Consider the following 27,422-nt stretch of genomic DNA (forward strand, 5'->3'; position numbering starts at 1 on the left):
ACAATCTATCCATTTGTCGAATTTGGGGCTTTGTCACGGGCAAATGTATTGTGTTCAGCTACATGGTAATGTTAGATATTATTATTAGAATATGTCACAAAATTAATTCATCAGTTGCCAAGTGCTTTCAGAGCATTTTTTTTTAAGATGTTCTGAAAGATGTTATAGAAAATTTCTGTACAAGAACACTGTTGTCTGAAACAGCAAGAAAGGTACAGTTAAAATAGAAAGCAACAAATACTGGACTGAAAGTGTTATATCTAAATGCACGCAGCACAAGGATGATCTTGAAATTCAGCTGCAGATTGGCAACTATGACATCGCAGCCATTTCTGAAACTTGGCTAAAGGATGGCTGCCATTGGGAGCCGAATGTCCAAGGATATACAGTATATCGGAAAGATACGTTAGTAGGCAGAGGGGGCGGTGTGGCTCTGTGTGTAAGAAGTAATTTTTAATCATAAGAGTCATTTTGAATCATTTCAATGTAAATATTATTGTGCAGCAAGTCTGTAATGTAGCAAGTTTCACCTGTTGTGCAATTTTTCGGATCAAAGAGGTTACTTTTATTAAGCCAATTAGTTGTTGCAGTAGATAAATTAGCCTTTGACCCTATGTCACAAAGGGTTGAAGGAAATGAGGACTCCCTCCCACTCTCCCGGGATTTTTAAAAAAAGTTGCGTCATAACTGCAAGATGTCACCCTCCAGTGCTTCTGAATTGGCAGTTCTCTCTTCCTCTGCTGTGGTTTCCCAAAGCTGTTAATCATAGCAGTTCCACTTCCAACAATTCTGCTCTCATGCCACTTCTACCCAAGAATAGAATCACCCTAATCCTCATCTTCCACTCACCAGTTCCACATTCCACAGACTGTAATCTCTGTTATCCTTAACATGACATCACACCTTGCCTGCCCTTTTAATATTCTGAAGGAACTAGTCCTTCCATCAGTCCCTGATTTACTCCTCCATTTTCACCAGCACTAACAGCCCTTCCCATAGCATCACCCTGTGCAACTTCAGGAGGTGGAGCTTCAACCATTGCTCTTGCTATCACCCAGGGATCCGACAAGTCCTTCAAAGCAAAGAAGAATTTAACTGACATTCTTCCAATTTAGTGTAATACATTTGGTGCTCATTATCCAATTCCCTTTACACATTGGACAATTGGTGAACACTTTGTAGTACACCTGCTTCATTCCACAGTGAAGCCACTGAGCTCTTAGCTGCATGTCCCTTCTGCATCCCACTCTCAATGTGAACTTGATTTTTTGTATCTTACAATGTTGTAAGAAAGCCTAAAGCAAACTTAAGGATCATCTCAGAGTGCATCGAAGCTGTCATGGCATATTTCAGCCCTCAAGGCATGAAATTGAACAACTTCGGTGTGCCAGATATGATCAAAGATAATCAGTCTGATGCATTAACTCTGTTTCTCCCTGCAGACGCGAGCTGACCCACTGGCTATTTCTATCATTCTGAAATTTTTTTAAAATTATATTTCAGATTTCCAGCATCTGCAGTATTATTCCACTTCAGTGGCTCATCAGATTCAAAGACAATTTTCTCCCTTTTTTCATCCACAGCTCCCCTCCAATTTATGTGTCCTCCAGGCAGATCTCTAACCAACTATTATCTACCACTCTCTCATCTGCCATCTCCAAGTCAATCACATTTGGTTTTTCTCTCCAATTACAGATTGCTCAAGTTCTCTATACCCTCCCATTTTCAGCAAACGAAAACTAGCAAGTTCCAATGAAAGTTACTGACCTGAAACATTTCACAGATGCTTTCTAGTCAGCTGAGAACAAAGAACAAAGTCCAATACAGCACAGTACAGGCCATTCAGCCCACAATGTTGTGCCGACCCTTAAACCCTGCCCTCCATATAACCCTCCACCTTAAATTCCTCCATATACCTGTCTAGTAGTCTCTTAAATTTCTCTATTGTATCTGCCTCCACCACAGACTCAAGCAGTGCATTCCATGCATCAACCACTCTCTGAGTAAAACCCTCCTCTAATATCCCCCTTGAACTTCCCTCCCCTTACCTTAAAGCCATGTCCTCTTGTATTGAGCAGTGGTGCCCTGGAAAAGAGGTGCTGGCAGTCCACTCTATCTATTCCTCTTAATATCTTGTACACGAGATATTTGAAAATGTCCAGCATTTTTATTTCATTTAAGCTGATTAATGCAACCTAATACAAATTTGTTCACTTCCACCCTAAAATCAGCAGACCACCCAATGAAACTTCTCACCACAGTTTTAAGATCTTCATTCACCCAATCTGTCAGCTGTGCATTTCGTTTGCTGGATCATCACAAGACCAGTATTCTAAGTGCAGCCTTCAATAAGCATATTATTCATAATGGTGGCATAATTCATTTTCATCTTTGAAACCTCTTTCACAGTATTACTTCACGTCAGACATTCCTACTTTATCATTTTATATACTAAAACTGAAAGAGTTGCCAGAATCTTTGAGCCCACTCCACTATAGTCCATTCAGTTAAGCTCTCCTTAAGCTATGCCTTAAATCACTTCCCATAACTGCTGCAAATCCACTGGGGCTGACTCCTAACTGTAAAACATTTTGGAGTAATTTTAATTCATGCATCTAAATGGGAAATGGTTGTGACAGACCTGAACAATACATGTTCTCAGATACAGATATTAAGAGGTAAATTTTAATGTGACAGTGAATGACACAATTTCGCAATTACTTAACCACAATTTAAAAATAATCTGAAGGTAGTATAATTAATTCATCAATGATAGAGTTCTTACTTGCAAATAAAATGATCTATTGCAAGTAGCTTTACTTCTGTTCAAGATATTACTGATAATCACATTTTATTTAATATAACCATAAGCTCAGTTTGGAAGTGATTAAACAAGTCTAATTTTATTACTGTGGACAAGCTGCAGAAATAACACCACATGTGGCATTTACAAATTGTCAAATTTGACAGTGGAGTAGGAGGTGAAATCATATGCATCTGCAGGCCTTAACAGCTTTCAACAGCATTAAGGAATCTTGCCACTGTCATTCCCAAGGGAATTTCCACATCTGTATTTAATTGGAGATTCTATAATTTCCAAATAGGACAGGAGCTTCTGTTTCAAAAACCAGGTCCAAATGCAACAAAAGAGTAGCTTTTTCCCTTCCTCATATATGACACTTTTCCTCAAAAGTATTCCTAGTAGACCAAGAATATCAATTCAATACTGTAAGTCTTCTGCAGGAAATCAATTCAAAGACCTTTCCAAATATCTGAAAAGAAGCATGCTGTATCACTGAGATTAAGAAAATGTTAACTCTAAGGGACATATTCCATATGTTTGTGAGCCTATGTGATTTCAAATATATTTGACAATTTACATCATAAATCAGAATTTAGATCAAATGTAGTTACAAGATAGATTTTTGAATGTTTCACTCTATGTTATCTACTAGATTATCCACTGAATGATGGAGACTAACATTTGCTATGCAAGCTCAGCACCCCTTTTTTTCCTGGGCAGTTTTAGCAACAGAATCAATTTTGAAGTAGTTGATATGGATTCCAGATTTACAAAGAAACCATCCAAACCACAATATATTGATTACTTTGATCTAGAGGAACACAGCAAGGTCATCCACCCCAGGTCTACAAAACAGAAGTTTGATCATAAAGTCTGATTATTTCAATTCATGAATTTGGCAAGAGGTTCTTTAGATGATGCCTGGATGAATTCCAGAATTCCATTACAAACCAGCTCCAGTGACTGACATGCAAAGCTGTGTACACACAATGTAAACAGCTGCCAATTCCCCCAATTAGTAACAGCCAGTCATGCCTGTGCTCATTTGCAATTCTGACAAAGGGAAGCACGAAACTCAGCAACCTGAATTAGGCACAGAACTTTAAACAGTGATTGGGCAATTACAGTTTGGAAATTTTCTCACTGGAAAGCAATTTGCTATTGGCATACTTTACCAACAGTCTGGTGTACACCCATAATCACACAAGCAGCAAGAATGAAAAAAGTTTGCGCTTTTGAAGGAAGCCAAGGAACATTTTGAAATTAAGTATAAAATATTTGAGCATTGCAATTAGAAAGAAAGAGGAATATTTAGGCCAATGATTTATATCCCATTCTAAATTTACTTCACAATTTGTAGAATACTCAAACAAATCCAAAACAAGTGAATTAGTTACCAAAACAGAAATTTGTCCTTGAACTCAAAGTGAGCAATACACAACATTAATTACCATGTCAGTTGTTGTTAAAAATGTTTTCATAGGGGCTACCATAAAAAAAATCCTGTACAGTATTTAGTGGTTAGTTGAGGGGATGATAGTATTGAATGCTGAGCTACAGACAATAATGAGCATCACGACATATGATTTTTCATTGTTCAGGTGCTTCAGAGCTGAGAATGAGCAGAGCTGTGGTGAGGATGTTCCAAAACTGTAAATGAAATAAAACTACACCTGGTGATTAAGTTTCCAGGCAACAGCCTGATTTATAATATTTCTAAAGCTCGAAAATGTAAAGCATTAAGGATTGACCAGTTCAGTTTCTTTAATTAAATTATTCTGGCCCTGGATTGCCTACTTGGGCAACAAATTCACCAAAGGATACTTACAGGAAATTAGTACTTATTGCTACTAAGCAACTAAATATTACTATTATTTCAATGGGATAATAAATAAGTGACATTAATTGGGCAAACTTAAAACATTTATGAGCTGGCATTTCACAAGCTGAAAAATCTACAATGGTGAAGTGGAAGTAGATCTTTTCATTTGCCTATCAAATACCATAAGGCAATCATAAATGACCGATTAAAGGAATAAGTATTGCAGTAATGAGGGGGAGAGAACAAGCACAAAAAAGGGAATCCAACCTCGGTTAATGGTAGGGGTCCATGGTATAACTAAACACATTGATGAGGGAGAGGGAGGACTGGAGAGTCCATCATCGTGCCTGATGCCGGCCCCCTAGGCCTGAGTCGATGTAGTAAGTAGCATTAAAAAAATCTTGTATAACGACCAGAAACACAAGCTCACTTGCTGCCTGCCATTAACAGCCATAACAGGATAATGCCCAAGAGATTTTGTGTAAACCAGTTTCTAAGCAAAGGCATACTATAGTTGAAAGTGGATGTGCTCTTCCCTGAACCATTAAGAACTATCACAGCTCAACTTTGCGGTAATTCTACTTTGCAAGGAGGCCATTTTTTTGATGTTACTGAATGTTGTTTCTGCAACAGAAAAGAATGTTTCAATATAAAGGACAAGAGCTAATTTAGTGAGAAAACACAGCCGCTTTGCATTAGGAAAAATGTTGGAATGAAGTCTGATAAGATCAATTTGTTTCATATGTTTTAAGAGGGAAATAATGGTTGGCTAATACTTTGTTGGCTACTCGAGTAAAGCGAGGGTGAAGAGTGGATGTCTGCTCAGATTTTTCAGAAGATTATTGTGTAGGCCCTACTCAGGAGGCTGGTGAACAAGATTACAGTATGTGGCCATGAATGTCATATGCTGATGTGGATTGAGAGCTGGTTAACAGATAGAAAATAAGATAAACAAATTAGATCTTACTCGGCTTGACAAGTTGTGACTAGCATGGCGATCAGCATTTGTCTCCTGTTATATCTGCTGGTGACAGAAAACTGGGAATGTGAAAAGACATGAGGATGCAAGAAGACTTCAACAGGAGATGGCTAAGTGAGCGAGCAACTAAAATGGCAGCAACGGTCCTGCTGACGGGTTTCAGCCTCAAACATCAACAGTTTACTCTTTTCCATATGTAAGGGGGGTTTCTTCTTGGTGTAAGGGGGTTTCTTTTTTGTTACTGCATATGTTAATCAAAATAGCTTCTTCGTTTTGTTAAAAGTAGGAATGCTCCTTTATTATGGTAAGTGCTTTCTCTCACAGCTTGTTTGGGTTAAAATTACTGATAACGAGAAATATATTCATTTATTAACCAATTGAGATAGAGGTTATTCTTCCCGTGGGTCTGTTAAGTGAGTAGTGTTGGCGGGCTTTTGAGGAGTCGGCGCGAGGGGGCAAGGGAGAGAGGACGCGATGTTGTAAGTTGGGTGATGGAACGGACCCTGAGCAGGGGTCCGAGGCCGGGATTTTCGGCGAGGAGAGGAGACAAAGACAGACATGCCAGGGGTGCTTGGCTGATCACTTCGGGTGGTCCTGAGCTACAAGTCAAGGAGGTCTGAGGGGATTGAATGGTGGCCAGAAGACTTTGTTAATTGAGCTCCAACTGTTATGCACAAAGTGGTTTGGACTTTTATAAGTTTTGGTGCCTTTTCTTCCTAATGACTTCTTCCAGGTCAACTTTCAGGTTTTCCACTTCATTTGGACTGTCGATGGTCATCTTCAGGTTCCCTTTAAGCTTCCGCTTCCCTCTTCTGAGATCTGTCCACAATTGCTTCACCTCCGCAAACTCCCCTCTCCAGATCTCGGTTTGCTGTTACTCTTAGCCAGGCAACCTACTTTGTCTTCCCCAACTCGTAAGTCTTCCAACTGGTTCCAGATCACTTTCTCCAGTCTCTGCGGGGAATTCGGTCTCTCTGTCGTCACTTCAAACTTGATCCCGTAGAGACAGTCACTCACAAGCTGCGACCTTCGCCAGCCCTGGCACGTGTCCAGAGAAAGCTTTAGCTCTTTAGTTCCCAGCCACTCCTGCAACAGTCTTGCTTCAGATTCTTCCGAGGCAGATCCAAATACCAGGAGATCATCCACATACGCCAAAACTCCAAGCACCTCCACATCCCCCATGGTCTTCCACATGCCCCGCAGGAAGGTTGCAAGGGCTCCGGATATGCCCTGTGGCATCTTTTCGGACCGGAAGAATCCTAGGGGACCTTTAACGGCTGTCTTCTCCTTATTGGCCTCACTCATCGGGATCTGGCAACATCCACTCCTCAGATCCAGCACCTTAAACCACTTCGCACCACTCAGACAGGCAATCGCCTCTTCGACTCTCAGGTCCGTATTCTGGTCAATGACAGTGTGCCTCTTCAGCGCACTATAATCCACACACACGTTGCCTACGTCTTGCACGGCTGCAGGGGCCAGTCGCCGCGACCTCTCTCTCACCAAGGTGTCTTCAGCGGTCAACTCCCCTCCCTCGTGGTATTTCAGAGCATCCACTAAGATAGTCTCACCCTCAGATACCTCCCCCAGGTCGTACCACCACCGGCTCTCGTTTGAATTCGGTACTGGCCCAATGCTGCTACACACGTCCACACAAGCAGTTCGAAACTCTGGGTGCATCGACAATGCCTCCAAACAGCTCTCACCCACCTCCTCCTGGCAGGCCCCCAGTCGCCTCCTCACCAGCGGGGTGTTGGTCCCCTCCAGAATCGAAATGCTGCCTGTCTCAACAGTGTCCGGACACATCAGCATTAACGATTCACGAACCTCAGTCACCCCCACGTTGGCCTCCAAGAACTCTATTTTCTCTGACCAATGTAGCCCCCTGGCACACCTCAGGCTCGCTCAGCTCGCTTCAGTCTAGGGGAGCAGCCTTCGGCCCCGCCAAACTGGGTAATCAGCTTGTGTGGATGCTGTGTGATGTCCCCATCCCGCCAAATAACAGACAGTACACCATATGCAATTAAATGATTACACTTTATAGCTCTTAATAGAACTAAGTGACTAATAACGATACAGTATATATTAAGGAAAAGAAAATAAAGGCGCCAAAACTTATCAAAGTCCAAACCACTTCGTGCACAACCGTTGGAGCTCAATTAACGAAGTCTTCTGGCCACCATTCGATCCCCTCAGACCTCCTCGACTCGCAGCTCAGGACCACCCGAAGTGATCAACCAAGCACCCCCGGCACGTCTGTCTTCATCTCCTCTCCTCGCCAAAAATCCTGGCCTCGGACCCCCGCTCGGGGTCCGTTCCATCACCCAGCTTACAGCATCGCGTCCTTTCTCCTCTGCCCCCTCGCGCCGACTCCTCAAAAGCCCGCCAACACTACTTGCTTAACAGACCCACCTGAAGAATAACCTCTATCTCAATTTGTTAATAAATAATACAATTCTCATTATTTTAACCCAAACAAGCTGCGAGAGAAAGCACTTACCATAACAAAGAAGCATTCCTACTTTTAACAAAACAAAGAAGCCATTTTGATTAACATATGCAGTAACAAAAAAAGAAACCCCTTATACCAAGAAGAAACTTGCTTACACATAGACCTGTGACCTGCAGCATTCTGTGCACTGATTTCCAGCGTCTGCAGATTTTCTCTTGTTTGTAACTAAAATGGCAGATAGAATACAATGTGGGGAAATTGTGAGCATTATCTTCTGCAGGGAAACAAAATAGTGAATACTTTAGATTGGCAAGAGATGGGAAACGATGTTCAAGAGGGCCCATGTGCTCAAGTCACTGAGAGCTAATGTGCAGGTGCAGGAAGGCAAAGAATAAAGGCCTTTATTGCAAGAGCAGTTGAGCACAATAATTATGGAACTATTATGGGACTACATTAGGACTACTGTACACAATTATGATATTTTCACCTAATTTGAATGATAGAATTGATGAATACACTGGAGGCAGTCGACTACATTGGCTCCTGGGAAGGTAAATCTGTCACACAAACTCCAACTGCCTCCCATTTTTAGCAGCGCTGGGATGAACTTGCCCTTGATGGAAGTTGCCTTGTATGGGGATTGAGAGTTGTACCATCCAAGCCAAGAAATAAAGTGTACATGCTTTAGAGAAGGGGCTACTGCACATGCTGGACATCTACGTGTGGTCAAAATGAAAGCTTTGGCCTGAATGGGACAATTTAAAATTTACTATGCTGAGGATGTCTGTATCATAAAGTATACTGTGTCTATAGTTGAAGCACATTCTATGCTGAGCTTCAGTTTGTAGCCAAGCAGGAAGGAGCATTATGCATTTAATATTTCAGTAATATTGTAGTCATTCTGTTTGATTAATTATACTTTGTTGTATACATAATTCACTACAGATTATATGTAAAAGCATGTTGCTGCATATGCTATCATGCCACCACGTTATACATTCATATCTTGATAAAGTAAAAGTGAAACTAGAGTACACAAATTTATCCCAGTTTCCCCATGATTTCCTTTCAATTAATTTCTGGAGTAACAAAACATAACATTTTCTACCCTGCTGGTCTGTACTGGCCCTGTTGTTGATTACCCTCTAAACAGAGAGCAATAGATTTCTGAATCCTACAGGAATTAAAGGATACAGGATAGTGTATAAATATGACATTTGACATATGACAAATCAGCAATGATTTTGTCAAACAGCAGAACAGTCAAGGGGCCGAATGGCCTGGCCTTATTTCTTCTGTATTTGGTGTATTCAGTTTCAGTCAAGCAAAACAAAAGCACAATAAAAATTCATTAGTATTGTCAGAGAAGCAGTTTTTAATTTGATATGGTAGAAATTAATTTGCACACTTTCCTTATCTGCCTCCTTCTCAACAGCTGCTTCTCACTGCATTTGGACTTCCAACACCCTCTCTTATTGCTCAGGCAGAAGCAAAAGACAAGTTACTGAGCAATGCTTGTCCTGCTGTTACAAAACAAAACAAAAATCCCAGAATTTTTGAAGCAGCTAGAAAAGCTAACGTGCCTATAAATAGGCCTAAAGATCCACAAACATTTCAATTGATTTTTCAGAAACTCATGATACAGATTAGGATGTTTTTAAATAAAGCTCATGAAATTTGCTTCTGTTTATCTCCGAGGACCTGTAGGCAAGTTTTAATATGAACAAATGCAGTGTACTAAATGTTGAATCTGGCAAAGGTGAGAATACAAATTTACATATTTATTAGAGTGATCCGAACAATAAGGATATTTTTTGAGTCAGTATCGCATCTTGCCCTTTCGGTGTAATTCAGAATTCAGCAACTGCAATGTAAAATTCATAGATCAAAGACTGATTTCATGACTGAAAAAGTCATGCACCAGTTGAATTTCTCTCTTGTGTATTGTAGCCACATACACAAAAGGTGGATGGTAGCTGTGGCATTAAAATATAGGTCAATAGAAGAAAACAAAGCTCACTCTCAGATTTAATCTCAAAACAACATTCTTTTAAAGACAGATTTAGTGATGTTTCAAACAGTCTGAAATGACTGATTTAAGGAATGGTCCCTTCAGAAAGTAATTCTCGAAAATAAAGTGGAGGAAGGCAAATGGTAATATCACACAGAAAAAAAACACATTTTATATCTCAGTATTACACAATTCAGGTAGCATTTCCCACAGAGTGAAATACTTTAAATATAATTTTAATGTTTAATTTTACCCAGGAAATTTGACCAGACACTTCCAGGTGCATCAACAGCTTGATGCAATTTAAGGAGTTTGAACCACATTTGAACCATTGTTGGACACACCCAGAACAACAAACTCTGATCTGCCACCAGCACCCACCACCATCTGATTGCACTCGTTCTGCCATTTCCAGACCCACTGTCCAACCCACGTTAATCCTGGAGACACAAGAGACTGCGAATGCTGGAATCTGGAACAATAAAACAATCTGCTGGAGAAACTCAGCAGGTCAAGCAACATACATGGAAGCAAAGTTGTTGTCAGGGTCCTTGGGGACAACAAGAAGCAAGGCTTCAACTCATCTCCATTCTTCCTACAGAAGGGGGTAGGGTGAGAAAAAAGAGTCCACCTGCTTCAGGACTTGTTTCTTAGGTCCATATAACACCCGGGGACCATTCTTTATACAGCACTCTCAGGACAACATTGTCTTAGTCTTGCAGCACTGACCTGGCTGGCGATGGCTCTACAGAAAAAAAGCCCAAGTTCTTCCAGCTGGCCTAACCCCATGACCTATTATCATCACCACATCCCAGTCCCCAAACATTCCAGCCAATACTTCAAACATATCCTTTCTGTGAAAAGTACTACACAAATTCTCCTCCACCACAAATGCTAATGCTGGCTTTGTACCTCCTTCCCAAACTAGACTCTCCCACATCTCAATCGTAAATTCCCCATAGTCCACGCAATAAAGGTATTCCTGCGACCCCAACGTTAACCTTGCAAAAGGACAATCAAGCAAAATTCAATTAACAAAGTTCAGTCCATTCCTTTGTCATAAGCTGAATGTGAAAGCTCAGGTAATTGGTGACGTATACACTCTGACAGTAACATTTCGATGTTACTGGTGCACGGGGACTGTCTGGTCAGGGCAGTGATTAGTGTGTGCATTAACATTCATGCATACGGACTGAAATTATCAGGGTTACTGTTCTGGTCCAATCATTTTATTAAAAAAAAATACCACTCAAACATCAAGATACCATTGCAGAATCCAATTAGGTTATAATGTAAATACAAGACATTTTTATTTAAACAAAATAAAAACAATGTGAACAGAGTGCTGGATACCTCTGCATGGAGGAACCATAGCAAATACCTCTGCATGGAGGAACCATAGCAAATACCTCTGCATGGAGGAACCATAGCAAACACATTGCAGAGCTTCTTGTTTGCCAGTGTTCATTTTCAATCTCTGTACATCTGCGACTTGAGCAATTTGAAATATTTCCACAAGCCATTTTAATAAAATATGTCAGGAAACCAGCTTTCAGTAGAAAGCTATTATTAATGGAAAATAATTTAGCAGAGAAAGAAGTTAATAATATAATTTCCTGTGTTTCATAATGAAGTTATTGGATTCCAAAGGTGGAATTATGATTTCAAATGAATTCTGGTAAAACTAGAGAGAATACCATGAAGGTAAAATTTACAGAAGTCACTAAAATTTACAAAAGAGGGAGGGGCATTTAATAAAATTGCTTGGATAATTGGCTATTTCATCTAACAAACCTGTAACAATAATAGGGTTACAATGTTGTAACCCTACCTCCAGCCTATATTTCTAGCAAGTCAATTTTCTAGCATCTAATTTCCAGATAAAGATTGATTTATTCTGATGGAAGGTAAGTAACATAAAACTCTCACCATGGCTGCTACCTAACCTCAGTACCTTCAGCATTTAAAAAAAAATTGTACTACTTGTGTTTTACAAGTCATATATGATTCATGGGCAGCACTGAACAAGCTGATCTTACTTGAAGCAGCATTTGGAGGGCTATAATTAGTCTTCGCACTTCTGGGTAAGAAGTGCAAAAGAGCCCAGACACGAGTGCTATGCCTGATTACACATGAGTAAGCTCTGCTGAAAGTGCACATGTGGAGACAAAACTGAATTTGGCTAGGTACTGTAAATCACATATCTACATGTCACGTCACAAAACCTAACACATTAACGGTAATTTGAATGGTTCCAGAGGACAGAACCAACATCAACCAACACTTCAGGGAAGCAGAGAGGAGAAAATTAAGCAGGGATGGAGAACTATACCAAGGCAAATTCATATCATATTAGCCCTATTTTTAGTCATCATACACTGTGTTATAAAATACTTGTGCTTCCCGGGTGATTAAAACACAAATGTGACAATGCAAGTCCAAATGTTATAAAACATAAATTCAAGAAAGCAAGGCAAGAGGGAGAGGGCGGCAGGAGAAAAAGTTTTATGCAGTTTTCAACATCTTTGGATAATGGCTGTAACTTAAAAGGTGATCATTGAGAGTTTAATGTCCAAACTATCTCCCTCTATGTTCCCTGCACCATGGAATCACATTTGCAAATGGCTAATTCATCTAACAAACCTGTAACAACGAAGAGTAAAATGAAATGTATTTGGACAGCTGGTACTAACAAAGTTCATTGTTCAACTTGAAATGGAGAGTCCATCTGAAATGACAAATAATGGTTTTAAATATTTAATCAGCTCAGAAGACAACTGTTTTAAGCAATGAACAAGAAATACAATTTACATCCTAAAGTTGGACAGTTTAATTCTTCCCATTTACAAGAATGTTTTAAGTATATATTTGTTTATTTATTCATACAGGAAGTAGGTATAAGGCAGTAATGTAGCCAGCAACCTTATATACTGTATATACAGAGGTAGTGAACACTTTCATTCAAATTTTAAAATGGTTCTTAATGTCATAAATTCACTGGTAATTCTGAAACATTGGCTTTGGTTCAAGTCTATATGGAAAATGACTGCCATAATAAAGTAAAGAAACTGGCCCATCTGCATGAAATAAGAAAAATATTTTCCGTGTTCAGCTTGTAAATTACTCGTTTTTAATGACAAGAAATAAGAGATACTGCTGCTTGATTCACTCAAAATAATTTTAATTCATATTTATGATTGCCAAAATAACTAAAAGGAACAGAATTAATATACTAATGTGAAAGTGTGAAAAAAAAAGCTGATACAACTCAACTCCTATGTTGATCACTTTAAATAAAGGGCCTTCAGAGATTGGAGCACTGTTGCACATGCAACTGACAGATGTAACTACATTGAAAATTACAAAACTGGTGAATGCTAGCTTTAATGAATACCTATTTGAAGATGAAAGCAAACAATTAGATGATGAACAGATGAAATTCTTTCAGAATCAGCATATTTCATTCAGGGGTATCAAATTAAAATATTTGAGTTTCCCATAGGAGAATATCAATGATGTATACACAAAGCCCCAATAACGCTCTGCTATTTCCCTAATGCCCTGAGAAATATTTTGATGCAAACCTCATCAAAAGCCAGTTCTGATCTAGTACAAAGAATCCATTGAGAATGTTCTATGCTGCTCCCAGTGCTGATGGTACAGTAATTCAGTTACAGAAAATGATGTATTGCCAGCAATGACCACTGTTTTGTTATAGTTATTCCTAAAGGTGACAGCCATACAATAGTGTATTATTTATTAGTCTTTATCTTTTGCAAATAGCCTATCAAAACTAATAATTTTGAAGCATATAGAGTTTATTTTGGGTACTAAAATATTGGATATCAAATTAGAAGAACATGCAAAAATGTATTTCTAGTGGGTGCATCAAACTCTATTTGTACTTGTTTAGGTGCTTTTCAGTATAAATGTTGTTTGACAAGTGATTCATGTAGTAATTTCAGTCGAGTAGAGATCACAAAGCAAAAGAATACTTCTGTTAGCATCTTATAACTAAATGCTAAGAGCTTGCAGCTTCTGTCTGTTACTGATGTCTTTTTTAGTCTTATTTCTTTCCTCCTCCTCACCTTTCTTCAATGTGTCTGACATGTTAAAATGATGCACTGATTCAAAAATATTCTGTCTGTTGCTTCAGCAAAATTGTTAAAATCCCTTTATTACATTTAAAAAATATATATTTATCCACCTGACAATGCTGCCATTTGTCATCCATCCTTTGATGGGCCTCAACTGAGATGACAGCATATCTGGAGCAACCCACACCTTAGAAAAGGTAAGGTCTCCTCCCCTTAAAGACATTAACGAACAAATAGATTTGTATGACAATCCAATATTATTTCATGCTTACCATTACTGAAAGTGAACCTTATTAAAAACAAAGTTATTTTTCACAGTTCCCCAACTATCAAAGGTGGGATTTGAACTCAAGTTTCAAAATTATTGGTTGAAAATACTACCTGTTAATCTATTAATATAAGCACTTTATTTTTACTACTATTAATGACTTGTAGTCCAAGTTTGAGTATGGTTCTAGATTGCAAGTCTTCACAAAGTAGTCCAGCTGATGTATACAGTGGAATATACTCCAGCTATAAACATGATTAATGTTCCTTACTGTTGTGTATTTAATATTTCAGTAATATTTGAGTAATATTATAAATACATTAAGCATTGTTGCTGAGCCTAATTCACTACAGATTATATGTAAAAGTACATGAATGATATGTCATCACATCATATGTACACACCTCACCAAGGAAGAGAAACTACATGAAAATGAAGTTGAACATGTTATTCCGGCTCCCATGTTTTTCTTTCAATTAGTTTCTGAAGTTATAAATCATAACAGTGGCATTGAGGTAGTCTGAAAATGAATCTGAGACGACTACCACAGCATGCCCCCCCCCCTTCGAAGGAGAAAGAGACAATAAAATTTTTTTTCAAAAAGCAGAAAACAGATTAAATTCATGGGTTCACAAGCAGTGAGCACTGGATGATCATAAATAAGCTGAAATAGCTGGCTGCATTGGAAAGATAGACACATTTGATTGCACAGCAGATAACTGGGTAATATATATTGAATGGATTGAGTTGTATTTTAAATCAAACAAACTAGCCAAAGAAAAGTGAGTACCAGTGTTACTGAGTGTAATAGGTGGAAGAGCGTAAAGTTTGCCCACTCCAACTAAACTAGCTGGAATGAGCTTTGCTGATATTGTGAACGTAATGCAGGCACATTAAGAACTGAAATCATTGTTCACTGAAGTACATCTTAGGCTTCATAAGTGGAATCAAAAGGAAGGAAATGTCCATTTCAGCTTATGCATCTGAATTGAAAAGATTGCCTGAGTATTGCTAGTTCAGTGATAGGCTTAATGATGCATTGAGAGGTTGTTTAGTTTGAGGAATCTTACAAGAAAGTATATATGTATAAATAAATCAGCTCTTAACTAAAGCACAACTCAGATTTAAAGGAGCACTTGATTTTGCAGTCAGGAATGACAGTTGTTACTATAAGGATGACAAGGAACATCTACAAATCTCGTAAGTGTAAAAAAGACTCAGAAAACAGAATAACGTGTGAATTTTTAAAACCAAGCATCACTTACTGTGGTCACACCATTGACCCATGAGAATCACACAAATGTGCTGAATAAAATTCAAGCAATGGTGACTATCCCAAGACCAAAGGACATTTCACAGTTGCGGTCTTTTTTTTTTAGGGATTGTCTATTACTATAACAAATTCCTGCCAAACCTGGCCACTTGAAAAATGACAATGGACCAAGAAGTGTGAGGTGGCTTTCTGAAAGGCAAGGGAAATGGTGACATCAGATACTGTACTCACACATTATGATCCACATTGTCCATTGCGTCCTGTCTGTGACACCTAACCTTATGGTATATGTGCAGTCATGTCATGTTATGAGTGATGGAAGTGAACGCCCCATACCTTCGCATCACGTTTCTTTACCACTGCAGGGAAAAATTACACACAGATTGACAGAGACGCCTTGAGTCTGGTTTACAGTGTAAAACATTTCAACCAGTACTAGTGTCCATTTTCAATGCACAGAAGGGTGTTCCACTGACAGCAGCAGCATGAATGCTGAGATCAACTCTTTCTTGGAGGACACAATTACAAAGTCGAATTCAACTGTACGACTAATGATGGCAATGCTGATGGATGGTCCTTTTTACCCTTGGAAAAGGAAAAGGAAATACCTGAAAAATTTACTTTTTCTTCCCTAATGCAAATCTAAAGTCTCCCGATTATGGCAGAGATGATCCAAAGGGAAACAGAAAAGACCCCGTACTGTCTCAGGTTTACACGGCAACACAAAATAGATGGAATGTGCAACAGAAATCCCTGTTCCCCCATTTTCACCAGCGCCACAATGAACTTGCCCTTGACTCACATGGAGATTGAGTGTTGTACTATCCAAGCTGACAGCTAAAGTGGTAAAGGAACTACATCTAGGCATGGTCAAAATGAAAGCGTGGTCTGGTGGCCTGGGATAGATCAAGCAGCTTCCCATGCACCGTTTGGGATGCCAACACATCCAGAATAGTTCATGGCTCAAATTTAATTGCCATTCAATCATACATGAATACAAATAGATACAGCCAAACCAAACAGCTGTACTCCGGGGCACAGTAACAACAATTGTGTAGATGGCACAAGGCACATGCAACACAATATATCAGTAAACTACAGTCACACAAAAAATATAGTCCAAAGCCACGAGTCCATGTACGTTGCAGGAACGTGCAGTCGAACACAATATGGCTTGTCTTCTGCTAAGCGAACACTGGGGAGAGGGGGGGCAGCACAGACATGATCTTGAACACCAGGCTTCACTGTTCCTGCATTTCGGTGAGCACACTGGCTCCAACGCCTCTCTCCTGGGGCGTTTATTACAGCCAGTCCCCAGTAATAAATCAGCGAATCAGACTTGCAGCATTCCACATTAACGATGTCCAACAGGGTCTTGCAATCACAAGAAAAGCGACTAATACGATCACTTGCTGTTAGACTGCATACCACCTCGACGCAACAACCTCCTCCGATGCCTCTCTGACTCAGGTAGCAGCACCATTGGCACCGTCCAGTTTCTCTGCACTGAGCAACTTGCTGATGGGGTAGACCTGCAGTACTTTTAAGTTCTTAATGACCAGCAGGGTTTTGCGATCATAAAAGATATGATGTCAAGAGCAGTGCTTCTCCATCCATGGGAATGGCATACTTAGCCCTGGCAGAGGATTCATGTGGATTGTGCCGGACCATTCTTGGCCATAAATTTCTTGGTAGTAGTAGATGCAGCTACAAAATGGCCAAAAGTGTTCACAATAGCCTCTACTACAGCCTCGCACAACGTTGATGTGTTGAGAAGCCTCGAGGACTGGTGTTACAGAACGTTTAGCCAGTGACAATGGACCATAGTTTGATGTAGAACATTTTCAGTCATTCTTGAAAATGAATGGAATAAGATATATTATATCTGCACTGTACTGCCCAGCTTGGAGGAAAGGTTTGCCTAAAGACCGCACTGTACGCAATTTCAGCAGAACTCACTACAATGACACTGAATAGGAAACTTGCCAATTTCCTCTTTATATATTGCAATGGAGCACACTCCATTCACCAGCTATGCTGTTCCTGGACCACTCTCCTACAGTGGAGTGTGTGTCGAATGTCATCTAGAGATGACACAATGATCATTTGAGGAGGGCAGAATCAATTGTTAACGAAGGTGTCCAGAGCTGTGAAAACCAGTTCCTGCAGTCGCACAGTGTGCTGCCTACAACTCCGACAACCACCACAGAGGAGACCTCAGAACCTGATATTGTTTCACAGCCACAAGTCTCACCTGACAAGCATTCTATATTCAGCTGGCGTTTATAGCAAAGCAGGAAGAAGAGTTATGTATTTAATATTGCAGTAATATTCATGTAATATTATAAATATACTGTTTGATTAAACAGTTGCTTACTTAATTCATTACAGGTTATATGAATGGCATATATTATCATGTCACCACATGTGAGCTTCTCACTAAAGAGTAACTAAAATAAAACAAAGCAGACGTGTTATTCCAGGCTCCTGTGATTTTCTTTGATTAATTTCTGGAGTTACAAAACACAATGACCACCTTTCACTAATGCAGATTAGTTATTAAGTTATAGTTATCAAACTAAAACCTTTGAAAGTAAAAATAATCTCTGCAAATAACACTTGATATTTCTTCTAGTTTTTACAAGATGTTTATCACTACTTTCTGACCTCACACAGGTAAACGAGAACCCAAGGAACTGATTGTAGTCTTCAGGAGAGGGAAACCAGAGGTCCATCAGCAAGTAATCCTCAGAGAATCAGAGGGTCAGTAACTTTAAGTACCATCTCAGAGAAACCGTCCTGGACCCATCATATGAATATAATTGCAAAGAAAGCACACTTCCTTAGGATTCTGCGGAGATCCGACACGTCATCAAAAACCTTGGCAAACTTCTATAAAGTGTGCTGATTGGTTGCATTACGGCCTGGTATGGAGACCCCAATGCCTCCGAGTGGAAAGTCCTAGAAAAGGTAGTAGATTCGGTCCAGTACATCGCCCAACCATTGAGCACATCTACATGAATCGTTGCTGTAGAAAAGTAACATCGATCAACAATCCTCACCACCCAGGCCATGCTCTTTTCTCCCTGCTGCCATCAGGTAGAAGGTACAGGTGCCTCAGGACTCACACCACCAGGTTCAGAAACAGTTACTACCCCTCAATCATCAGGCTCTTGAACAAAACAAATAACTACACTCTTTAAAGACTCATTTATCTTGTTACTTCATGCTCATTATTTAATGCTATTTATTTATTGTCTTCATTTGCACAGTTCATAGCTTACAGTTCCTGATGCTTACTTAAGATCCTGTTTACAGTTACTGTTCTATAGATTTATGCCTAATAATCTTAGGGTTGTATGTGGTGACATGGATGTAATTTGATAATAAATTTTACTTTGAACTTTGTTCTATCCATAGATGAGCAGTTGAAATGAAAGGCACTATTGATGGGAAATACTAGTGCACACTATGGGCTTAAATAACACTTGCAGAGTGGAACAGTAACTACTTTTGCTGTTGTCAATCAAGTTTCAGTCTCAAGTTACTGGGACTAAACAACACCTGACAGGAGAAAGGAGGATGCAGGAACCAAGAACTGCAAACAATAATCTCAGAAATAATACCTTATAATTTTTTAAATTTAGATTAGCCAATTTTTTTTAAATGAACAAAATGCTCGGATCTAAACTAATATTTTAATATCCTCTATTTCTCTAAAATAGAAAAATAAGAGGGCTACAGGTAACCTTAGGTAATTTCTAAAGTACATGTTCGGCACAACGTTGTGGGCCGAAGGGCCTGTATTGTGCTGTAGTTTTTCTATGTTTCCGTACCCCCCACTCTGCACCATTCCCCCAAAATATTCAAGCAGACAAGCACTTCCCCCTCCCCCCACTGACTTTTTGGTGCTTAATTCTTCAGCACATTTAAAATGTGAAAGCAATGCACACAGGCCTGATTCAAAGACATTATACTGATTCTATTAAAATCTCTATTCCTGTAAATCTCAAAGTTTACATTAAATTGATGCATATAGCCCATTTACTTTTTCCTTCCTCAATTTAATTGTGTTGGAAAGTAATTGGTGGCCCTTGATACAACAGAATTTTAGTATTGTACAAAGGAGTTAAATTTAACAGGACAAATGCTTAATGCTATGAAGTGGGCAATGAAGCTTTGTTCAGTTCCTGACCTGTTCTGTGCCAATTAATGCTTTGTTATTTCATGGCAGAAGTGTAATCAGACAACTAACCTTGCCTATATGGTAATTTATGTTTTCATGTACACAGAGGGACATCAGATTTGGAAGCAGTCTGAGACTGAAAGGAAGTACATGGCAAGTGAAGGTTAATTTAGATTTTTGGAAACAAATGCCAGTGCCCAGAAAGTAACTGTTTGACTCAGGTTGTCAAAAGGCCAGTGCTTTGATCATGCTTTACACAAAAGCTGCCAACATGGGCAAAAGTAGTTTTTGAAATTCCCCCGAAGTATGTTATTGTAATAAAGTTTAGTTCAGTATTTCCTTCAAGGGATATAATGGATTGCACATTTTTTAAAATGGAAAACTGACATCCCATGCCTCTTGAAACTTAATTCATCAAGTCGAATTCACATTTGCGCAATATAATTTTATCCTCATCACAGACTAATCTGTGGAACCTTGTTGGTGTTATTAAATTATATAGGTTCATTTTCTAACCTTTTATGGTATTGTTAAAAAGAAAACCCACATTATGAAATAATGATTTTTTTCTGGCTTGGTCTGTTTCACTGTGCAATACTTAATAGCTATTAAAAGCAAATCCTTTTTATTACTATAAAATGGTGAGACAATGAGCAAAAAACAGAATGATACAAATATATTTCTTGTTTCCTCCAATCTACCTTGCAAGTACTCGTGGCATGAACAAGAAAATAACAAATTTTCAGGGCAGATGGAATAATCTGTTGGTAGAAAGGATATAATACAGAGATGTAGTGATTACTATAACTTCATGACTTGAGCTGTATAAAAGCAACAGTAAATAAAACCACATCCCAGCTTACTTGGTAAACCTAGCAGCAGAATTAGAAGACATATCCATATTGGTTTCACAAAGGCAGAATAAACCACTTTATACTGTCAAATAAACTCTTTTCGGGCTTCTAGCTAGGTACAGATATATATTTTAACCAACATTTCCAGGACAGAACTCTGCCATTTCCATCAGGAATGATGCCTGGGCATGTCTAGTTCTGCGGTATTTATAACCTTGTCATCTGTCCCTCCTGATTGGACAAGAACTAACTAATCAGGTTTCTGCTGTTCCACCCCGTTTACAATTGAATTCCAGTTCTTACTTAGAGCCAGACATTCACCTTTGATAAAATTCCTTTCCTTTAGTTTTATTTCAATGGTGTCCTTTACCAGGCAGTCCCAAAACCCATTGGTGCGGCACAGTAGTTTTGTGCCAAAGTCAATCCTATGGCCATTATGAATGCAAAGTTCTTACTGAATGGCTAAAAGGTGAAGGAAATCAATTGAGCCCTTAAAAAGGTCCAATGGAAAAACCATGAAACGTAACAATGAGGAGGAACCCATGGCTACTGCCTGTCAACCCTATATTTTCACGGTTTCTGGAAGGATCACCAAGATCCTGAAGAAATACCAGATTAATACCATCCACAAACCCGTAATGAAACTCAGATCACAGCTTATGTGGGTCAAGGTTGACCCCAGACTCAGGACAGCTGGTGTTTACAGGATTCCCTATGAATACGGAGCTACTTACATTGACCAGATGGGACATATGGTGGAACTCCGCATCAAGGAGCACAGGAGGTGTATCCATTTGGGTTACCCTGAAGATCAGTGGTAGTAGAAAATTGCATTTGGGATACCACACGGTTGACTTCGACTGCACAAAACTGCTGTGCCACACTAATGGCTTTTAGGACCGCCTGATGAAAGAAGCCACTGAAATAAAACTAGAGGAAAGGAACTTTAACAAATCTGAAGGTCTCACTCTAAGAAAGAGCTAGAAGTCAATTGTAAACAAGGTGGGACAGCAGAAATCTGATTGGATGAGGACTAACTAATCAGGAGGAACAGATAATACCACCGAACTAGACATGCTCAGTCATCCTCCCAGATGAAGATGGTAGAGTTTGTCATCAAAATGTCAGTTAAAAATTGATACCTGTATGCAGTTGGAAGCCAGAGAAGAGTTTATTCATCATATGTGCTGGGAAAGCACTAGGTCCTTTTTCACTTTGTACTGTTTAATTCTAAACTGAATATAAATACATAAATTTGGTTGACCCGCAAACCACTCCCTACTGAAGTCGAAGTCTGCAATTTTCAAGTCAGATGAACCACACCTTAACAAGGAATAAAGATATGATCTCAATGTCACCAAGACCAAGGAGATGGTGGTGGACTTTAGGAGATCTAGGCCTCATATGGAGCCAGTGATCATTAATGGAGAATGTGTGGAGCAGGTTAAGACCTACAAGTATCTGGGAGTACAGTTGGACGAGAAGCTAGACTGGACTGCCAACACAGATGCCTTGTGCAGGAAGGCACAGAGTCGACTGTACTTCCTTAGAAGGTTGGCATCATTCAATGTCTGCAGTGAGATGCTGAAGATGTTCTATAGGTCAGTTGTTGAGAGCGCCCTCTTCTTTGTGGTGGCGTGTTGGGGAGGAAGCATTAAGAAGAAGGACGCCTCACGTCTTAATAAGCTGATAAGGAAGGCGGGCTCTGTCGTGGGCAAAGTACTGGAGAGTTTAACATCAGTAGCTGAGCGAAGGGCGCTGAGTAGGCTACGGTCAATTATGGAAAACCCTGAACATCCTCTACATAGCACCATCCAGAGACAGAGAAGCAGTTTCAGCGACAGGTTACTGTCGATGCAATGCTCCTCAGACAGGATGAAGAGGTCAATACTCCCCAATGCCATTAGGCTTTACAATTCAACTGCCAGGACTTAAGAACTTTTTTTAAAGCTATTATTAATGCTTTTTGAGTTAGTGATTTAGATGCATATCATATTATTACTGAGTTAAGTATTGTATGTAATGAGTTTTTGCTACAACAAGTGTATGGGACATTGGAAAAAATGTTGAATTTCCCCATGGGGATGAATAAAGTATCTATCTATCTATCTATCTATCTAAAGCTAACAGAGATACCAAGAGACAATACCAGACCAAAATCAAGTCCCAGACCAACCCTAAGTTGCGGTAGGGCTTACATGCTTTAACGGGCTAAAAAGTGAAGTCAAGCACTGTCATCAACAATAGCACATCACTTCCTGATAAGCTTAATACATTCTATGTACATACTGAATAGAAGAGAAATGGTATGCCTCTACCCAACCCCAAAAACCTCTAGTGCACCTAAACACACAAACCATCATTGCTAACATAAAAATCAGTTCTGCAGAGTGAACCCATGGAAAGCATCTGGCCTGGAAGGTGTACCTGGAAAGTAAATGGACAGTAAACATACTTACATTAGACTATTGTTTATCAACTACAGCTCTCTTTAATAATATAATTCTAAAAAAAAACACTAATTACCAAACTCAGGACACTGGGAGTCAACACCTCCCTCAGCAACTGGATTCTAGACTTTCTGACCAACAGACTGTAGTCAGTAAGCATAGGCTGCAAAGCTTTTGCCGTAATTATTCCAAACACTAGTGCTCCACAAGGCTTTGTCCTCAGCCCCGCATTCTACTCCACGTACAACTGCATGGCCGGATCCTGCTTCAGCTCCACCTACAGGTTTGCAGATGTACCACTGTAACAGACCACATCTCAAATAAAGCTAAAGAAAGAAAGATGGAGAGTTGGTGGTGAAGATGACAAATGCAATGTTAGCACTCACTTCCAAGAGGTCTGGAATACAAGATCAGGGATATGATGCTGAAGCTTTATAAGGCACAGGGAGACCTTGAGTATTGTGAACAGTTTTGGGCTCCTCCTCTAAGAAAAGATGTGCTGACATTGAAGAGGGTTAAGAGGAGGTTTACAAGGATGATTCCGGGAATGAAAGGGTTATCATATATGGAACAATTGTTGGCTCTGGGCCTGTATTCGCTGGAATTTAGAATGTTTTGGGGGGGGGGGGGGATCTCATTGCCTAAACCTGTCAACATTTGAAAAGTTTCAGAGTAGATGTGAAAAGGATGTTTCCCGTGGTCGGTGAGTCCAGGACAATAGGCTACAGGTGCAGGATAGAGGGGCATCTATAAAACAGAGATGCAGAGCAATTTCCTTATCCAGAGGATGGTAAATTTGTGGAATTTGTTACCACATGCAGATGTGGAGGACAGGTCATTGGGTGTGTTTAAGGAGGAGATTGATAGGTTCTCAAATGGCCATGGCATCAAAAGTTAGGGGGAGAAGGCCAAGGAGGGATTAAAAAAAAAGAATCAGCTATTCTCCCATGTCTTACGGTTTACATTGGAGTTGCTTTATTATTGTTGCACATGCCGCAATACAGTGAAAACCATGTCTTGCATACTGTTCATTATCAATCAAATCATTGCACAGTGCATTGATGTCAGACAAGGCAAAGCAATAACAGAATTCAGATTAAAAGGCAGAGAGTGCAGTGCAGGTAAACAGTAAGGTGCAAGATCATAACGACGTAGATTGAGAGGTCAGTAGTTCATCTTATTGTCTGTTATGTTCCAGTAGAAGTGGTAGAGGCAGGTTCGGTATTGTCATTTAAAGTAAAGTTGGATAGGTATATGGACAGGAAAGGAATGGAGGGTTATGGGCTGAGTGCGGGTCAGTGGGACTAGGTGACAGTAAGCGTTCGGCATGGACTAGAAGGGCCGAGATGGCCTGTTTCCATGCTGTAATTGTTATATGGTTATATGTCCAAAACATAAAACTAATTGGAAGAAAAACATGGAGCCAGGAAAAACTTGTGCTTAGTCTTGGTTTTACTTTAAGCAAGTTGCGCATTTATGACATGATGGCATAATAACATATGCCATTCACATACTCTTACATACAACCTGCAATGAATTAGTGAAACAAATAATGGTTAACAAATATATTTACAATACAACTCAAATATTACTGAAACATTAAATACACAACAGGAACCACTTAACAGTGGGATGGAAGCTGTCCTTAAGCCTGATTGTATGTGTTTTCAGACTTCTTAAAAAATGTATAATCTACGCAATGGAAGTAGGGAGAAGCGAAAATGTCTGGGGTAGGTGGGGTCTTAGATTATGCAGTCTGCTTTACTAAGACAGGGGGAAGTATAAACAAAGTCCATATGGGGAGGCTGGTTTCCATGATGTACTGAGCTGTGCACCTTTTTAGTTATTTTGTGGTCATGTGCAAAGCCATTGTCATTCCAAGTGGCTATGCAACCAGACTGGAAGCTTTCTATGGTGCACCGATAAAAATTGGTAAGGGTCAAAGGGGAAAATGCCAAAATTCTTCAGCCTCTTTGGGAAGTAAATGTGTTGCTGAGTTTTCTTGGCCAATGCTTCAAACTAGACAATGCTCACTCTGGGAACTTGAAGCTCTCAACCTCCCAACCTGGGCACCTTTGATGTAGACAAGAGCATGTGCACTGTCTGTCTTTCTTGAAATTAATGATTAGTTCTTTTATTTTGCTGACATTGAGGGAAAGGTTGTCATGACACCACATTGTTAAGCTCTCTATCTCCTTCCTGTACTTCAACTCATCATTATTTGAGACAGTCTACCAAGGTGGTATCATCTACAAACTTTTAAATGGCATTAGATCACAATCTGGCTACACAGTTATGAGTGTATAGGGAGTAGAGTAAAGGGCTGAGGACAATCTGTGGGACACCTGTGTTTAGAATAATCAAGATGGAGGTACTGCTGCCTTTCTTTACTGATTTGGTCCGTTCGTCGGAAAGTCACAGATTCAGTTGCAGAGAGAAGCGCCGACTCGCAGAGTCCACAGTTTGGTGATGTTTGCCTGGAATTACAATACTGAAGTTGTAAACAATAGCCTAACATAGGTGTCTTTAATGTCCAGATGCTTGAGAGGTGGGTTTAGGGCCAGGAGATGGCATCCACCTGTTTCAGCAGTAGACAAATTAGTGGGTTGAGCTTGTCTGGAAGGCTGGAGTTAACATACACCATGATCAGCTGACTGAGAGCTTCAAGTTCCCAAGAGTGAACATCGCCAATAGCCTGTTTACATCTAATCACGTGAACAAGGCTGAAAAAGTTCAGCAATGCCTTCCTCAGCTGCCTAAAGATATTTGGCATGTCCCCATCTACCCTTACTAATTTCTAACATGTACCATAAAAAGCATCTTATCTCATGCTTAATTGCTTGGTATGGCAACTGGTCCCCTTCACTACAACAAACCGCGGAGAGTTGTGGACAGAGCTCAACACATCACGGAAATCAGCCTCCACTTTATGGACTCCATCTGTACTTCTTATTGCCTAGGTAAAGCGTCTAACATAATCAGAGTCCCCACCCACTCTAGACACCCACTCTTCTCCCCTCTTACATCAGACAGACGATAAACAAAAAAGCACAAAAGCACAGACCACCAGGCTCAAGGACAACTTCTGCAGTATTGCTACAAGACTCTGGAATGGTTCCCTCGAATGACAAAATAAGACTCTTGACCTCATAATCTACCATGTTATGATCTTGTATCGTAGTGTTTACGGGCACTTCACTTTTTCTGTAGCTTTTACACTTTATTCTGCATTCTGCTATTGTTTTACCTTGCTCTACCTCAATGCACTGTGTAATGATCTGATCAGTATGAACAGTATGTAGGATAAGCTTTTCACTGAATCTCCATACAAGTGAAAATAAGAAACCAACTCCAAATCAGTTGCATAGATTGATCAATAAGCTTTTGGTGTTGTCAGTGGTACACAAAACGTGGTAAATAGTTCAGCATGCAGTGTGGTGAACACAGGTTTTCAAAGCCTAATCTTGCATTAGTATTAGTTAAATGATGCTGACACCTTTGTTGTCAATGCCAGGTGATGACTTTGTCAAGCAGAAATTAATTACACTGAATTGCATAACCTGTGCCAAGTTATGTACATCTTTATGTAAGTCTACTGTATTGCAACTTTATTACATTTGTAATACAGAGGCTGGCATAAAGAGTTACGTAATTTGGCACAGTTTATGCAACATATTCCAAAGACATGGTCATACAGGTGTATAAATCTGTAAAAAGCGTGAAGCAAAGCAGGGGGAAAAATGAGGGCATTTTGCTATACGAGTTACAATGGCATGCATGATCTCGAATATCACTGATAAATAACTCACTGAATCTTAACTGAATATCGCTAGTTCTAAAACAACTTTGCATTAAGTTCGCATGACAATACTGTTAAGCACACATTAAATATGCTCCATTCACAATTGAATTTTATTTAGCTGTGATCTAGCAGGCTTACATAAATGTGTACATAATTTGGCACAGGGTATTGCACGGTAACCCAAAGGCAGGATAACACAAGCATTTTAATAAAGCCTTCCATGTGACTGGTGGATATCCATCTAATTTTTTTTTGCATATGATGGAAAAAACTGGAGGGAACTATCCTCTCTGTATTCTACCCATTGGAACAAAGAGCTGGTTATGGGATGCAGCAGAAGCCCATTTCCCAGGGATCTAAATAAAAATCAGCACAATCCATATCAGTACAGATGCAATGCAAAAATAGAATCAAACTGTCACTTT

General features: G+C 39.6%; 1 protein-coding gene across 4 annotated transcripts in view; it reads right to left on the reverse strand.

Annotated features, from left to right (window-relative positions):
• LOC140733532 (kelch-like protein 29) overlaps nucleotides 1-27,422 on the reverse strand; it is a 431,638-nt gene that overhangs the window by 382,052 nt on the left and 22,164 nt on the right. For 3 of the 4 annotated variants that reach the window (XM_073056976.1, XM_073056980.1, XM_073056979.1), the window contains exon 2: nucleotides 12,711-12,795. The exons of the other annotated variant lie outside the window; for it this stretch is intronic. The gene's annotated coding sequence lies outside the window, so the exon portion shown is untranslated. The remainder of the gene's footprint in view (nucleotides 1-12,710; nucleotides 12,796-27,422) is intronic. 4 annotated transcript variants of the gene reach the window in all.

Source organism: Hemitrygon akajei, chromosome 9, assembly GCF_048418815.1.
Source record: "Hemitrygon akajei chromosome 9, sHemAka1.3, whole genome shotgun sequence".
Classification (NCBI taxonomy): domain Eukaryota; kingdom Metazoa; phylum Chordata; class Chondrichthyes; order Myliobatiformes; family Dasyatidae; genus Hemitrygon; species Hemitrygon akajei.